This window comes from Enhydra lutris, unplaced genomic scaffold, assembly GCF_002288905.1.
Source record: "Enhydra lutris kenyoni isolate GAN:26980312 unplaced genomic scaffold, ASM228890v2 scaffoldscaffold9, whole genome shotgun sequence".
Classification (NCBI taxonomy): Eukaryota; Metazoa; Chordata; class Mammalia; order Carnivora; family Mustelidae; genus Enhydra; species Enhydra lutris.
Genome location: NW_019154093.1, coordinates 328289 through 343110, shown reverse-complemented (window position 1 = coordinate 343110; position 14822 = coordinate 328289). Strand labels below are relative to the sequence as shown.

General features: G+C 60.0%; 1 protein-coding gene across 4 annotated transcripts in view; it reads left to right on the top strand.

Moving 5' to 3' along the window:
* The first annotated feature begins 3014 nt into the window (after positions 1 to 3014).
* LOC111143012 (AT-hook DNA binding motif containing 1) overlaps positions 3015 to 14822 on the top strand; it is a 63901-nt gene continuing 52093 nt past the window's right edge. For 2 of the 4 annotated variants that reach the window (XM_022496417.1, XM_022496414.1), the window contains exon 1: positions 3184 to 3394. The gene's annotated coding sequence lies outside the window, so the exon portion shown is untranslated. Of the gene's footprint in view, positions 3066 to 3183; positions 3395 to 14822 lie in introns of those variants that run through there. The other 2 variants (XM_022496413.1, XM_022496415.1) reach the window with 2 other exon arrangements.

The following is a 14822-nucleotide window of genomic DNA, read 5'->3' as shown; positions in this document are numbered from 1 at the left end:
CCCCCCCCCCCCAAACTCGACATAATTTAGAGAAGCTGCAAGAGAAAGACCAGCCTCTAAATGACGGGGGAAATCCGGTAATGCCTGGTGTCCCACGATGCTCAGTACCTTAGGGGTCAATAGTAGCCACCCTGCCCAGCTGAGACAGCCCGGATGGAAGGCACGTGCTTGGAAAACACAACCTAACTTCTCTTACTCTCTTATTCCAGGTGCCACGGTCCACCCAGCTGGTCTTGCCCTCTGTGCCTCATCACTAAATCTCTCCCCTCTTGGGACTTTCCCAAATTCCTCTTCATCTCAATCTACCTGGGGCTTCCCATTTTCCCTAAAACACCCACATTCCTCCCAAAACTTGGATCAGACTAGGTAGGATCTTCACGCTCTGGGGCAAAGCCTAAGGACTAAGCATGTATGTCATGAAGGTGAGGGTCGGGGTGTGTGGGGTGGGGAGAAAGGGGAGACTCTTCCACCTTCCCGAAGTTAAAGTGTCTCCCATGGGGTACCAGCTAGAGCACAATGCTAAAGCCTCATTTATTTGCAATAACTTTAGTTTCAGGCTTTGGACCCAAAAGTGCCCCTAACAGCTTAAACCACTGCTTTCATTAATATCTGACCTTATAATACTTCCCATTCAATGAAGAAATCTCTGAACCCACGGTTTGCCTACAAAGAGGAGCTGCTTCCCAATGGGGTGTCTCCAGTTGGCCATGCCAGCCCCCTGATGCCAGATAAACAGGTGGACTGTTTACACTGTTTAGAACCCTAGATCTCTCTCATTGCTGCTGCCCTCCTAGCCCCGCCTCCATCAAAGGGCCGAGAGAGAGTGCTCCCCAGAACCCTCTTCTTTTGCCCTTTGGGGTTTCAGACTGTCCTTAAAGGAGGTGCTTGGGAGGGGGAGAGGTGTAGGGAAGGTGGTGACAGGGGAGTTGTAGTTGGAGAAATGTTACCACCTGCCTTTGTCACACTCTGGCCATCACCCTGCAGGGCCAAAGGAGGAGTCAGAAACAGGTGGCCCGGGGCGCCTGGGTGGCTCAGTGGGTTAAAGCCTCTGCCTTCGGCTCAGGTCATGATCCCAGCGTCCTGGGATCGAGCCCCGCATCGGGCTCTCTGCTCAGCAGGGAGCCTGCTTCTTCCTCTCTCTCTGCCTGCCTCTCTGCCTACTTGTGATCTCTCTCTGTGTGTCAAATAAATAAATAAAATCTTTAAAAAAAAAAAAAAGAAAGAAACAGGTGGCCCAAGAACAAAGGCACTTCTGGAAGAACTTTAGATGGAGGGGTGAGACAGACAAAGCTAGCAGACACAGGGCCAAGGAATGTCAGACAGAGGAAACAGGACTAGCAGAACACTAGTCATGGCTGATGTTGGTAGATACTAGAGACAGGACAGTGACCCTGCATTATTCCTCTTGGTGTCCCGGTGTCCCCGGTGTCCCCTGTGAGCCCTGCATATCTCCGTTAACATCTGTTGAGTTAAAGTACCAAGGGAGGACACACGAATGCTGGGAATGAAGGTCAGAGACCTGGGAGTCACAATCCCCTGCTATGGCCCAGAGATTAAGCAGTGGGGTTTGGGATCAGACTGTCCCCCGTCCAGCTCCCAAATGAGGGAACCTGGGCCTAGCTCCCCTCATCTCTAAAATGGAAATGACAATCGCCACATTTCACTGGGTCTTTGTGAACGGGCCCTGCTGTGTCCAGTAAATCACAGCAACAGCAACAGCAGTTTCCCTTCCTGGGCTGTCCAGCTACTTCCCCCTTGGTAACCAGGCCTAGGCAGGGCACATTCCCATCAGTGGGGATAGGCCAGGCAGGGGGCCTGGAGCTAGGGACTGGATAACAGATGTGACCTGAAGAGGAGGTAGGTGAAAGTGCTGAGCCCAGCCCCCAGGACGCAGCAGGAGCTCTGAACTGTTGAATCCGAATCTTGCTTCCTGACCCAACCAAAATGCTCAGTCGAATTCAGGAAGGGGGAGGGGTGCTGTTTGTGGATTAGCCAGGACTTCTGTGCTCTGGTCACCCTTGGACTTCTAGGAAAACTAAGAGTTGGAGGGGCTAAACCCGGAGCTCAGAGCTTGGGACCGGGGTCCCTGAATGAGGAGGAAGCGGTGGTGGGGTTTTGAGATTTCTGGAGCAGCGCTCACGTCAAAACGTCTTGCTCTACTCAGTAGGAAACCTTTTCAGGAAGGGAGAACGTCCCCAGACTCAGAAAGCCAGTACTCCCCTCTCTCTTCTTCGTCTATCATTTAATTGGGGGCGCCCCAGAAAGTCGCAGACCCTTTGGCTAATCCCTTGATTCCCTATTCGACTCATTCCATGCTCAGACCCCGCCCCTTCGCTCCCACCCGCAACCTCCGCTCAAGCCAGAGCCCCCCGCAGGGAACAAGGAACGAGGGCAACACCCCTAGTCCTTCGGGAGAACCAGCACCCTTGGTAAACGGAGGACGTGCCCCTCTCCCCGACGGAGGGCCCGCGCTCAGTCCCCGCGGGCTCCCGGCCACGCCGTCGGGGCAGCCGGCTCGGCCCCGCCCGCCCCGCACGCCGAGCGGCCGGGGTGGGGACTACAAGTCCCGGCGTGCCACGCGCGCGCTCCCCCCTGGGGTTCCGGATGGTGAGCGGCGAAGGTAAGGCGAGCTCGCAGAGGCAGCGGCGGCGGCGGCGGAGACGGAGAGAGGCAGGCAGGCAGGGCGAGGGCGAGAGACGGAGGGAGGGAGCGAGCGAGGCAGACCAGACAGACAGACAGGCGGGCGGGCGAGCGGGCGGGCGGGCAGAGCGAGCCACCCGCCAGGCTGCGCTCAGCCCCGCTCGCAGCGGAGAGAGCAGAAGGCAGGAGGAGGGAGGGGAGGAGGAGGAGGGAGGGAGAGAGGGAATCCAGCTACCACCACCCAAAGCCAGCGTCTGCTTTCTGTCCTCATTTCCTTTTCCCACCCAGCTCGGAAAGCAGAGAAAGGCAGAGAGAGCGAGAGATAGAGACAGTCAGAGAGACAGACAGACAGCCAGAGAGCGGGAGGGAGGAGGGCGGAGGAGGAGGAGCAGGAGGAGGACTACGCGGGGCGCGTTCCCTCCCAGGTTTGCAATGGGGGGGTGGGGGCGGGGGTGTCCAGGGCTGTGAGAGTGTGTGCGCGGCGGGGGGAGCGAGGGGGGCGCAGAGAGCGAAGGAGTGATCGAGGTGGGGGGGGCGCCGCGGGAGCGGGGGGCCGTGTCCAGCGGAGTTAGCGGCGGAGAATGTGAGCCGAGACGCGAGCCATGCTGTCAGCAACGGCGGGCGGCTCAGGGCTCCTCCACGACTCCTCTCCCCAGCAGCCGGGCGCCCGCGTCCCTGCCGCCGCCGGAAGACTGACTCCCCCCAAAGCCCCTCGCCTGGCTCGGACCCACGGAGCCGGCAGCCCAGCACTCCGGTGAGTGGCGCCTCCTCCCGAGCCCTAGACCCCGCTGGGGACCGGCCGGCCGGGCTCTTTTGTGCAGCGCACCGGGGGGGGGGGCCCGCGCCCCCTCCGCGCGCCCCGGTCCGGTCCGCGGGACCCGGTGGCTGCGGTGCCCGCGGTGCGATCGGTCTTTGTTTCCACCGGGGCCCGCGGCTCGGCTGGGCTCGGCTCGAAGCCTGGCAGGCAGCGCCGGGAAGGGGGAGGGGGAGGTGGACGAGAAGGGGGGGCGGGGAGGGGGGGTTCTCGGGTTTCCTGGCCGCCCCGCAGCTCCCCCGGCTCGGGGGCGAGGTGCGCGCCCAGCGCTGCCGCGCGCCCCCTCCTCCTTCCTCCTCCCTCGGTCTTTGGATTTAAAACTGCAATTTGCTCTCCAGCTTGCTGAGAATGTGGTGGTGGGGGGGGGGAGAGAATGAAGGGGGGACCGTGGGAGCGGAGAACAAGGCTGGATTTTAGGAACGGCGCTGGGAAAGGGGGAGACTGCGGAGGGAGGAGCCCCTCCCCTCCAACCCCCAAATCCCAAGGTTCCGCTGGTGCTCTGGGAGTTGAGGGGCGGGGACCTAATGACCCGGAGGGGGTGTGGGGCGGAGGAGGGATTTGGGGGTGGCCAGGGCCGGAGGGGTTGGGCCGCGTGCCCGGTTACCTGGCGAACAAAGTCGGCTCACTTTTGCATAAATAAATAAATAATCGCCTATCAATGCGTTTCCTCTGGGGCTCAGATTGAATTGGGCCCCCTCTTCCCCAGGGGGTGGGGTGCTGAGTGACAGCTGTCAGCCCCCTGGGCCGGGAGCTGGGGGTGAATTGCTGAATCCGTATGCCTTTTGGCTAAGGGCGCCTTCTCCTGCTGGGTCCTGGTCCCCGGGCAGAGCCAGAGGGGCAGGGGGCTGGCTCGGAGTCTAGGAAATAACCTTGTTTCCTGTTCTACAGGAAAAGGGACAGCGACCCAGAGTTTGGGGGCTGGGGATGAGGACTAATGGGAGCTGGAGGGGTTCCCTAGCAGCCTGACCCCCCCAGCCTCCTGCCAGGCGAAGGGGCCAGCTGAGGGAGGAAGGATGTGGGCCTTGCTGGCCGGAGGCGGGAGCTGGGGCTGTCCCTGAGGCGGGCAGCGGGCACAGAGCGGGAGGAGGGAGAGAGAGAGAGAGAGAGAGAAGCGGGGGCGGGAATTCTCTACCGCAGACCCTGGGGGCCAGGGCCAGATGTGGAGGGGTGGGGAGTCCCCCCTCCCTCCTAGCTTGGGGGCCCTGGGGCTGGGCTGGGAGGGGCTGAGCCTGGTGCCCTCGGTTCTGCACCAGTGCCTGACTGGCAGGGCCAGCTGAATTTGGGCCCAGGCGTCACCCTGGGAGGCAGGGCCAGGCTGCACCAGCCTGGTCCCTGAGCACAAGGAGGGACCCTTGGGGGGCCTGTGCCTGTCTGGCTGGGCAGGCGTTTCCCGCCGGACCAGTTGGTGTCAGGCGGGACTTGGCCCCAGCTCCCTGGGCAGAGCTCAGGGTGTGAGGACAAGCTTTGCCTCCGGGTCAGGGTGGCCACATTCTGTCCGCTGCTGCTGCTGCTGCTGCTGCTGGCGGGGCGGGGGCATGTGCCCGGGCCTGGGCAGAGTCCTGCCAGGAGTATTTGGGGTGTTTCTATTGTTGGCTTGTTCCTGTTCCGTGTGGCCCCACGTGTGTGTGTGTGTGTGTGTGTGTGTGTGTGTGTGTGTGTGTGTAGCTGTGTGAGCTGGGGCTTTCAAGTGAAAGATTACCAGTGTGTCCATTCCCCCCCCACCCCTGGTGTGGAGGTGGGCAGGCTGGGTTGTGGTGGTGAGCTGTGGGGGGACCCCCCAGGTGGCATGTGCGTGCCGCTTGCCATCTCCCTCCTTTGAGCAGATGTATATTTATTTTTATAGCAATGGAAAATCAAACTGGATAGTAAGTTGAATTCATTTTTTTTCTCCTGTGTCAATAGTTGGAATAACCCCCAGAGACTGGTGAACTTCTTGCCCCAAGCTCCCACCCTTCTGAGGTTTGCATAGATCAGTGAGGGTATGAGCTTAGGGGGACCAGTGGGCACCAGTCCAAACCAGTGACTCTGGTCCCTCTTGGTCTGGCACTGGGGCAGGTGCCTGGGTGGGCGGGTACTCCCCCCTCCCCAGACGTCCCCCACCCCGCCCCCGGCCCAGGCCCCAGGGTGTTGTCTGGCCTCAGCCATCTCCTTGGTCAGTACCTAAGCTGTGCCCAAACCCTTGGGGACGTTCTCCTGGTGGGCTCCCTCCTGCCTGGGCTCCCGGCCCACGTGCTGATATTTATTTTCCGTAGTAAAATCCATTTTTAATGCCGTTACTTTTGAAATAATATAGAGAGAAACAAATGTGATGTGTTTAAGTTGCCCTCTGTGAGTTTTTAATGTGATCTATGGCTGAGGTAGTGATGGAAGGAGCTGTTGGGCTTGGAGAAATTTGGTGTCATAAAGAAAAAGAGCTTGCTGTTTATTACAGTTGCTGGGCTGGGGGGTCTGGAACAGGGTCGGGGGGCAGGGAGCCCCAGCACCCCCAGAAGCTGTGGGTGGACAGCATAGCTTCTCAGTTTGGGGGTATGCACGTTACAGGGTTGTTTTGCATTGCTTCCCAGACCTTGAGTGGGACTTTGGTGAGGGGGGCTTGGGGGTTGGGGGGCTCTGTTAACCCCATTCCACCTGCTTAGATCTTGGCAGGGAGGCTTTTGGACCCCCTGCTGAGCTAAAGTGGAGGTCTACTGTTGGGAGGTTGGACTTGAACCCTACAGGAGATTAAGGGGTGGGATCTCCACCTGAGGTTGTAGCTGTATTCCAGGCTTGAGGAGCCAAATGTCCCTGGCTGGAAACTTGCGGGGGGTCGGGGGGAGCTGCTGCTCTGGACTGGCAGAGCCCTAGAGGGACACTGCTGGTTCTCAGATCAGTCTGGAGCATTGACTTTGAGCCACTCCCTCCACTTGGCTTCTGTTTCCCATTGGCTAGGGGCTTTCTCATGGCTAACCTGATCTCCTTCATTTCCCTTCATACCCGCTATGTCCCCCCCACCGCTGACCCCCGACCAACTTTTTTGTTTGTTTGTGAAATACAGAGCTCTGTGTCTCATGCCAGTCACCCAAGACCAGGGGGTGCTGTGCTATGCCTTCATACCAGATGCCCAGACACTTCTGGTCTGGTTGAGTAAGGTCAAGCAGACTCACTATTATGGGATGGAGACCAGCTCTGTCTCTGGGCCCCCTGGGTCTCTTGGGACAGCTCTGAAGACGGGGGAGCCAGGATGGGGAATGCAGGAGGGAGCAAGGATAACATTGTTGCTAATGCCAGCAGATGGGCCCCCCCAGGGAGAGAGCTAGGGGACGGAGGAGAGGGGAGGAGAGACCCAGACAGCCACGTGCCAGGTAGAGAAAGGGAAAGATGGTGGCAGAAGCCAGTAATGAGGGAGTGAGAGAGCAAGCAGTAGAGGGGAAGAACCAGGATCACAGCCCCTGGGGGTGGGGCCCAGGGGACCAAGAAGGCCCTGGGCATGTGCCATTCGCTACCCCACAGCCTGGAATAAGCAGGCATTGTTTTTGGAGGAGAGACAAGCGAATGTCTCTGGGAAGAGGGAGGAGGACAGGTGGACTAGAGAGGGAAAGATGCCCACAGGAGAAGGGAGAATAGGGATCCAGGGGGATTCCAGGGGTCAGTTGTCTAATGGTCCTGCCCCAGGGTAGCATCTCCCTTCTGCCTTCTCCAAAAGTCTGGGAACAGAGCAGAGCTGTTCTTTGGACCTGGGGGCGGGTCCTGAGGCAGGTAGGTGCCCACAGGTTGTGTGTGCTCCATGCCAAGAGGCACCTGGGATTTTAAAGGCAGGGAACATTAGAGTCCCAGAGATGCCAGGGGTATCGTCCCATTGGACCTCCTCACACATTGTTTGACAGGAGAAATCCCAGTCTAGGGAGGGGACTCATTTGCCCAGGGTCACAGATACTTGGCAATGCCAGGCCTGGGACCTAGGCTCTTTGCACTCTAGCAGTCTGTACTTAGAGAATAAGGACAGCTGCAGGGGGCCTCCTGGGTGCAGAAGGGGCCTGGAGCCTGGAGAGAGGAGCAGGCGGGCACCCTTGTGGCCAGAGTCCCCCCAGGGGAGGGGGAGGCGCCGCTGCCTGGAGAGAGAGGGAGGGAGGGGAGAGAGGAGGGGAAACAGTGAGTCAGGCTTCCAAGAGCTGAGGATGAGAGAGCCAGGGCTGGGAGGGAGAGGGCAGGGAGGACTGCTCAGAAGCTCAGAAAGGGAGGGGGCCCAGCCGGGGCAAGGAGAGCTCTAGAGGGAGGGAGCCAGCCTCTGGCCCTGGCCCAGCGGTAGGGCTGTGCAGCGGGAGCAGCCAGTATGGACTTTGCTCATGGTAGGTCAGCGTCCCTTTCTCTGTGATTCCACACCGGGGTCTCAGGAGGAATAACTGTGACCTCCCATCCCTTCCTCAGTTTTCCCATCTGTTGAGGGACTGTGGGATTTGGACTGTTCTTGGAGAGGGAATGGGGGACACAGAGCAGACTGGGAGGGTACTGAGGGATGTCACATAGCTCCTGGCTGGGTGCTGGAGGTCCTCTTGGAGCCTGCCACCAGCACAGGGCAGGGCACATGTCTCTGGGGTGGGGCTTCTTCTTGAGTCCTCTGAGTTGCTGGGTGGGAGAGTGGGGGTGGCAGGCCATGTGTGCTAGGGTTTGCTCTGTGCATGTGCGTGCGTGCGTGTGTGTGTGTGTGTGTGTGTGTGAGAGAGAGAGAGAGAGAGAGAGAGAGAGAGGATGAGGTGCTGACCTGGCAGTGGTATGTGGGCTGCATGGGGCCTCTCAGGATGGCGAATGCCTAGACAGGATCAAGGTCCCCACATGTCCAGAACCAACCTCCACTTGGGGATGGGGGAGATATTCCTATATCCCCCCTGCCCAAATCCCTATGGGTCAGAGGCTCTAGAGAAACTGGGAGGCAGGAATGGCCCCTGTGGGAGCTCCACATACCTAGAGCTGGAAAGAGAACTAGAGACATCCCCAGGGACTGCCTGGAAGGGAGGAGAGAAGGACCCCCCTCCCACCCAGCTGACAAGAAACTGAGCTCTTAGCCCCTTCCCTCTCCCATATCCTGGCACCCCCCCAACCCCTCCCTCCAGGATCCCAGCATCTCTGCCATTGGCTAGGGGATAAGGAAGGTGGGCACTGAAGATCCCTCTCCTGCAAGGCCTAGCTTTGGGGGGTGGGTGTTGTTGAAGTGAGGCCCCTTGCCTCCCCCCTTACCTACGCATGCACAGACTCAGCTGCAGGGAGGCCCTGCTTTCTCTCCTCTTTCTGCTCTGGGGTCCTTGGCCTGGGAGCCCAGAGGAGGGGCCGCTTCTGCAGCTGGCTGGCCCCGAACTCCCAGCTCAGCCCAGCTGCTACTGAAGCTTCCAGAAGCTGCAGCTCTGCATCACCACCCCCCCACCCCCAGCCAGGAGAGGCCTTTGCTGACCTGGGGGAGGGTACCTTGGGGAGCGAGTGGGCACCCTTAGAAGGACTAACACAGACAACCAGACAGATGGGCGGTGGAACAGATGGACAGAGACACCCACACACAGGCAGGCGGAGAGAGACGGACAGATGGACCAGGACAGGGAGAGACGGACAGACAGAGGTGCTGGCAGAGAGAGGAGGAGTCAGAAAAATGGAAGAGCCTGGGGAGAGAGAAACAGAGAGACTGAGACATGGAGACACGGAGATCCCAGAAGGGAGACAAGGTGACTGAGATAGGAGGAGGAGAGACTCGGAGAGGGTGAGAGACAGGAAGAGATAAAGAAAGGGGAAACCCAGACATAGAGAAAGAGAGAGAGGAGAGGCGGAGAGGCTTGAGGCTACAGACCACAAACAGGGATTTGATGAGAATCTGGAAGGTGTTTTCTCCTGCTTCCCTCCCCAAACCCTTGGGCCAGCCAAGTCTCCATTCCTTCCACCCCCGGCTCAGTTTCCAGCTGCTAAAGAGGTCAGAGAGAAAGAGAGAGAACAAGAGAGGGAGAAGCACGCAGAGAGACCCCCTCCTCCCTGCTTTCTTTGTAGGGGAGGGAGTTACTCAGAGCAGTTTTCCCAGCCCTGACCCCTGCTCCAAGATGGACATATCTCTTGTGTCAGAAAATATCACACTCATCACTCACTGGGTGTCTCCTTGTGTAAATGCACTCCCATCTTCATACCTGTCCGCACAGGCCTACACACACACACACACACACACACACACACGTGACGTGAATCTCTACCCTCACTCACACACACACACACACACACACACACACACAGTGACGTGAATCTCTGCCCTCACACTCATCCCTCATCTCACAGTGTAACTGGGGAACGCATACCTATGCTTCCTCATCCCTAAAGGCAGTGACACGCATGCCTCGTCACGGGGTCCCAGGACGTGCTGATACATGCACGCACACAGTCACACCTTCACCCAGACAGTGGTGGTCACGCCAGAGCAGAGGGAGGGCTCTGCCTAGAGGTGAAGCTCAGTGGTCCCAGGTGTCAGGGTGAGGGTGGCGTACCCTCCCTGCTCCTTCCCAGCTGGCAGTGGGGGGAGGCTGGGGGGCTGTCTTGACGAGCGGGAGCCTTCCTCAGGACTTGGCTGGTGGGCTGAGTGATGGGAGAGACACTCTGAGCCCTGGGGAGGCTGAGTGTGTGCACTACCTGCAGACATGGGCACGTATGTCCGGGTACAGCGTGGCGGGTGCCTGTGACGGCGGGTGCCTGTGACGGCGTGTGTGAGGAAGAGATGATCGTGTGTGAGGTGGGACATGGGTGTGACGGGGAGATCCAAGGTGCGTGGAGCGTGTGGGGGTGTGTGCGACGGCTGCTCGTCAGGCATGTGTGTGCTGACGTGTGTGCCTGTCACAGGTGCGTGCTGCCACCTGGGTCTGCAGAGTGGGGGGGTTTAGTGAGTGTGTGGACACACAGGTACAGGGCCCTGGGGGCGAGCTGCATGTGTGTGAGGGTGCAGTGTCATGCAGATGTGAAGGTGTGGGGGGGGTTGCGTGTGGGTGTAGGCAGTGTGCGTGTGGGTGTGTGTGGAGGGGGTAGCTGCCTGGGTGAGGCTGCGAGCTCTCAGCCAGGCTTGGAGGGCTGTTTTCCGAGGCCAGGATGCTGCTGGAACAGAGGCCGTCCGCACGAACACACGCGAAGGGGCTCTGAGGCTCACAGTTGGGCACTGACCCACACAGACGCACAAGGACAGACATACCCGCCCCTGTCCTCCCTCTTCCTCTCTCCTGGCGTCAGTGGTTTTCAAAGGAGCCTCCATGAGGACTGTTTGCTGTGCAGCTCCCCCCAGCCCCCAGCCTGGGCCTCTTCAAACACAGTGATGCCCTCCAGGCAGCTTTGTGGAAGCTCCTGCCTCAACCATCTGAAGGCAGATGGGTGGGTTGAGATCCGCTGCTGCCCCCCCAGGGAGCGAGGAGGCGGCTCTGCTCCTCTGGCCTGGGCTCAGGCTGAGACAGATGGACGAACCCCCCTTCCCCGTTCTCCACACCCCCTCTCAGGGTCTGGGGGTGGGCAGGCACCCTCCTCCACAAAAGAGGGGTTCCAGCAGGCAGCCCCTGAGCAGAGGCTAGGACTCTGCCCATCATCTCCCCAGAGGGGCACCTATCCTCATCCTGAGCCCTATCGCGTGTCTGAGCATAGGGGCCCAACTGTAGCCCCCAACACCTGAATATCCAGCTGCCCCTCCTCTGCTTTCCGCTCCAACACCCCTAAACACACGACTGCTCCAGCTACAAACACTTCCACACATATCCACCCTTCCGACACCCCACTGCCCCATATACACACCTGGCCCCAGCATGCCCCAAACACACAACCACCACACATCTTCCCACACACACACACAGTTACAGCCCTAGTCATGAACCCAAACCCAGATTCTTAGGATCCCCAGCATACACCCAACACACACAGACACACATTTATTAACCCCCTCTTGAGCCCCCCATCTCCCTGGATACACACAGGACCCTAGAGCAGCCCTAACACCTTCCCCGTACTCGAACTTTCCCCAACACCTCACCACTCGCACACTCAGACTCTCCCTACAGCCCTAGCGTTTCTCCCAGCTGCAGCCCTGCACCTCCGCGAACACACCAACCAACCGCTACACCTTTCTGGACACACAGCCTCCCCCACTCACCACACACACGCACACTGCCCGCTCAACACCCACTCAAACAAGAACACCCTCTTCAGCCCCGCCATGTACCTTGAACACAGACATAGCTTCAGTTCTGCTTCACTTCTAAACAGATAATGTCCCCCCAGCTTCTCATACCTTCCCAGGCACGCACATGCACACACACCTGCACACACCTGCACACACACGCACACTCCCCCATAGACTCAGCACTTCAACAGGCTGTCCCCTATATGTCCCCAGCAAGCCCCAGCTCCAGTCCTTTCCTTGGCCATCTCAGGGCCCAGGGACAGCCCCACACCTCGCAGCTCTGTACTACCCCCAACCCCCAACATACCCCAGCTCAGTTCCTCTGTAGCTCTCACCCCCAGCCCCACACATGTCAGCACCCCTCCCCCCCACCACAGCACTCTCCATCACAGCTCCCCCACCCCACCTCTTGTCCAGGCCCCCCCCTCCCCACCACACACACCCTCCCAGACAGCTTCAGCCAGCCCTGCACACACACTTGCTTGCTCTTGTAGCTCTCTCCCTCTCTGCTGTCCAGTCCTCCCCCACTTCCCAGAGCCTCCTCTGCCTGGGGAGGCATCTCCGCCCCCCTCCCTGCCCCAGGCCTTTCATTCCTGGACAGTGAGGCTGTGCATCTGGTTCAGAGCTGCCCCACCCAAGACCCTGTGCTCTGGGCACCCTGGCCTGGGCTTTGGGGGTTTGGGGCCTCTTTGGGGGCTCTTGGCACCTGGTCACCCTGGTCTCTCAGCCAAGAACTCTGAGTACCCAGCCCTGCCCCGGCTCTGGCATGTATGCTGGGGGGGTGGGTAGGGGGATTTACCCCGGCGTGCACATTCTCAGGTGCTTGCCAGCCTGCCCCCCAACCCGGGCTTACCTGAGAGGGACATTGGGCCTGGGGCTTCAGGGAGAGAGATGGGTGAGATGTTGGCTTGACATGCCCCCCCCCCCAATCTGGGCTTCGGGACTTGGTCTCCCTGGGAGTCAGTTCCGACAGTGAAGGTTACTTTACTAGATGCATGATTTTAAACGGAATCTCCACCATCTGTTCCACCCCCTAATTACAGATGCACAGAATCCGCCTCAGAGGGCAGCGTGAGGGGAGTGATTTAGAGGCTGAGCTGCTTCTGCCTGCATTAGGGCTGGGAAGATTGGGGGGGGGCGGCTCTGAGTATTGCTCGCAGCCCCCTACATCCCATCTCTTTCCCAGGGGCCCCTCATGCCTTGTCTTGCTGGGAAAAGGCTCGGAGAAAGTTTCCCCCAGCCCCCAAGACCTGAAAGAGGAAGCCACTGCGTTACTGAGGGAGGGGTCCCCAAGATACTGCCTGTGTCCCGGGCCCCAAGTCCTGGGATGCCGGCTCCATTAGAGCCTTAAAAAATTCAGTGGATCGATCTCCTGCCTGTTTCTTTGCCCTGGGGAGCCACAGACTCTGGCCTGGCCCAGCTGTCTGCCCACCCCAGGGGTAGCAGAGATCGGTGAGGCAGAGCGGGGGTCAGAGCAGAGAGGTGGGAGCAGGTGGGAGAGGTGGGAGCAGAGAGGGGGCCTCTCAGTTCCAGCAGCAGAGGACACGGGCTGGCATACCAAGACCCAGCAGGTGTGTTCGCACATCTGTGCCCCTCCACCTTGGTGCCACTGTGATGCCTAACCCCAGTTTGAGCCGTGCTTTGTGGGGCTAGACCAGCACGGGAGGCCAGAGGGGCCAGGGCCTGAGCCCTCAGGGTTCCGAGGGTCACCGGGCTACATACACTCTGAGGACCAGTCTGCCTTTGCCCACAGGTGCCAGGGACCTGGCCCCCAGCCCGATTGGTGGTGGCAGCGGCGGGCACACTGCGGTAGATGCTGGAGCATTCACTGCAGGGAGAAAGGGAGCGAGGTTGGGCTGGAGGAATTTTAAAGATTGCTGCAGGCAGGAGGGTCTCTGGAACCCCGTGGAGCGGGCAGTCATGCAGAAGTAATCCTATCGCCGCCGCCTGCCTGGAGGAGTGGAGGGGAGAGGGGCCAGGGAGGGGAAGGATGGAGCAGTAGCCCCGTTCCCACCTCACCCCCTGCCCTAGCCAGCTGCGGAGGGCGCCAAGGACCCCGGGGGCCTTCCCGGAGGAGGCACCTTGTCTCCTCCATTCCACTGTGGCATGTGCCCCCTGGAGGGGCAGTGTCGCAGCTGTTGCTCAGCTCCAAGCTCCGGGTATTATAAATAATGCAGCTCAGAGGTGGGGGCCAGCTCAGCCCCCGGTCACCTTGGGTCACCCAGTGTGGCGTCTCCAGCTGGCAGGCCTGTGGCAGAGCCCCTCTCCCTTCCAGCCTGCTCCTCCTCTTTCGCTGTGTGAGTTTGGGCCAGAGGCCCAGCCTCTCTGGGCTGGGGTTGTGGGGCGGGGGGGCAAGGAATGTGGAAGAACCCAGAAAGCCCTGTCCTTTTGTCCCACCCCCAGCCCTCACAGGTTAGCTGGTAGCTGGCTCAGCCAATCCAGGCCGGGAAGGGCAGGCCTGCTCTAGCGGGGCCTCACCCATTCCGGCTCCTCCATTTTGCAGATGGAGTCACCGAGGCCAGAGAGGGAAGGATGGCCAAGGCCAGCCAGCTGATGAACCCCTCCTTCCCGCCCCATTCTGCTGTCACTCAGGCTCTTCTCAGCCTCAGCTCAGCTAAGAGCAGGGCCTGGGGGGGGGTGGGCGGGGGATGTTTGGGAAAGTGGTTGCGGCTGAGAGGTTGCCATGGCGATGCTGCAGGATGCCGAGCTGAAGTGGGGGTCCTACAGGGTCTCTGGGGCCCCCAGCTCCACACCCCTGTGGTCTTCTCCTCCCCATCTCCTGTCCCCCACCCAGATGCCTGTCAGGCGGCTTCGGTGACAGGCCGGGTGGGTGACAGGTGGTGCAGGTGATGGGCTGGGTGGGTGACGAGCTGGGTGGGTGACAGGTGGTGCGGGTGCGAGGCAGGCAGGTGACAAGCTGGGTGGTGACGGGCCCTGCTGATGACAGGCAGGGGGTGTGGTTGGCGAGGATGCCGTCTCCTGGCTGGTGGCCTATTGGAGCCCCCCGCCCTCGTGCGTGTGCACACACATAGACTCTGGGCGCAGAGCTTGGGGCTAAGATACTAATGAGGCTTATTACGTGTGGAGGGGCAGGTGCCCAGGCTCACTAATGAGAGGCCTTTAACAAATAGGGGAGACAGCTGGGGGCTTCAAGGAATTTGGCTGGCCCTCCTGAGCTGAGGCCCTGGGGGTCCCAATCTGGCTGGAGGATGGCTC